The following is a 2,439-nucleotide window of genomic DNA, read 5'->3' as shown; positions in this document are numbered from 1 at the left end:
AGCCGTGGCGCGGTACGTTTGTATCGAGACAGATTTCCAGAACGAAGGTGTCCCGACAGGAAGACGTTCGAAGCAATTGATCGGCGTCTTAGGGAGCACGGAACATTCCAGCCTATGACTCGCGACTGGGGAAGACCTAGAACGACGAGGACACCTGCAATGGACGAGGCAATTCTTCGTGCAGTTGGCGATAACCCCAATGTTAGCGTCAGAGAAGTTGTTGCTGTACAAGGTAACGTTGACCACGTCACTGTATGGAGAGTGCTACGGGAGAACCAGTTGTTTCCGTACCGGGTACAGCGTGTGCAGGCACTATCAGCAGCTGATTGGCCTCCACGGGTACACTTCTGCGAATGGTTCATCCGACAATGTGTCAATCCTCATTTCAGTGCAAATGTTCTCTTTACGGATGAGGCTTCATTGCAACGTGATCAAATTGTAACTTTTCACAATCCATATGTGTGGGCTGACGAGAATCCGCACGCAATTGTGCAATCACGTCATCAACACAGATTTTCTGTGAACGTTTGGGGAGGCATTGTTGGTGATGTCTTGATTGGGCCCCATGTTCTTCCAGCAACGCTCAATGGAGCACGTTATCATGATTTCATACGCGATACTCTACCTGTGCTGCTAGAACATGTGCCTTTACAAGTACGACACAACATGTGGTTCGTGCAAGATGGAGGTCCTGCACATTTCAGTCGAAGTGTTCGTACGCTTCTCAACAACAGATTCGGTGACCGACGGATTGGTAGAGGCGGACCAATTCCGTGGCCTCCACGCTCTCCTGACCTCAACCCTGTTGACTTTCATTTATGGGGGCATTTGAAAGCTCTTGTCTACGCAATCTCGGTACCAAATGTAGAGACTTTTCGTGGTCGTATTGTGGACGGCTGTGATACAATACGCCATTCTCCAGGGCTGCACCAGCGCATCAGGGATTCCGTGCGACGGAGGGTGGATGCACGTATCCTCGCTAACGGAGGACATTTTGAACATTTCCTGTAACAAAGTGCTTGAAGTCACGCTGGTACATTGTGTTGCTGTGTGTTTCCATTCCATGATTAATGTGATTTGAAGAGAAGTAATAAAATGAGCTCTAACATGGAACGTAAGCGTTTCCGGACACATGTCCACATAACATATTTCCTTTCTTTGCGTGTGAGGAATGTTTCGTGAAAGTTTGGCCGTACCTTTTTGTAACACCCTGTATACATATCTGTGCGTGGCCATTTTAAGCATGAAGTGGCAGCAGCCGAGTGGTGGCGGCACGGTAGCTCAGCGTGTTCCTAATAAAAAACACTGAGCGAAGGGATCAACGAACGAGCCGAACGGGTGTCATCGGACGTCCGCCCTGAACAAACTCAACGAACAGTATAGAACAATTTACGGAAATATGTTCAAATGGTTCAAATGGCTCTGAGCACTATGAGACTTAACATCTGTGGTCATCAGTCCCCTAGAACTTAGAACTACTTACACCTAAATAACCTAAGAACATCACATACACACATGTCCCAGGCAGGATTCGAACCTGCGACCCTAGCGGTCGTGTGGTTCCCGACTGTAGCTCCTAGAACCGCTCGGCCACTCCGGCCAGCCTCCCCTCCCCGCACACGCACACACACACACACACACACACACACACACACACACACACACACACACACACACATACACACCCACACGCACGCACACACACACACACACACACACACACAAACACACACACAGACACAACTTCACAGTAGTCACTAACGTCAGAAGAGTGTCCTGTGACCACTTCGGACCATTTTTTTAATGCAGACCGTCGGGAATTCCTCCTCTGTTCCAGCCTTTTCGTTTCGGAGTAGCACTTTCACCCTACATCTTAGCTATTTGCTCAGTGTATTCCAATTTGGCTTCCCCTACATTTCTTACCCTCCTCAGCTGCCTCTAGTGGTTCAAATGGCTCTGAGCACTATGGGACTTAACATCTGTGGTCATCAGTCCCCTAGAACTTAGAACTACTTACACCTAAATAACCTAAGGACATCACACACATCTATGCACGAGGCATCCGGACTGAAGCGCCTAGAATCGCTAAGCCACGGCGGCCGGTTTTTATTTTCAACACAGTCATTTTGTTTACTATTAATAATACAATTGATATAATGGCAAAATACCGGTAGTCGCATGAATTTTTATTAAACTTAAAATGTTATTTGGCAGTGTACTAATTTTTATTATCACAAATAATAGAATATTCGTCTCTATCGACTAGTAAACGACCAAAGGCATAAAGTGATACTGAAAATGTGTGCTTGTTCGTGATCTGAGAAACCCCTAATACCTGGAAGGAGCCCGAAACGTCTTGTTACCTCCAAGTTTTGACCGGCGCAGACGGCTTTCGAAAGATGTACAATTAATTGTCGCTTTCGAAATTAGGAGTAAAAG

Source organism: Schistocerca piceifrons, chromosome 11, assembly GCF_021461385.2.
Source record: "Schistocerca piceifrons isolate TAMUIC-IGC-003096 chromosome 11, iqSchPice1.1, whole genome shotgun sequence".
NCBI classification, from domain to species: Eukaryota; Metazoa; Arthropoda; class Insecta; order Orthoptera; family Acrididae; genus Schistocerca; species Schistocerca piceifrons.
This window is presented reverse-complemented; position numbering follows the sequence as displayed.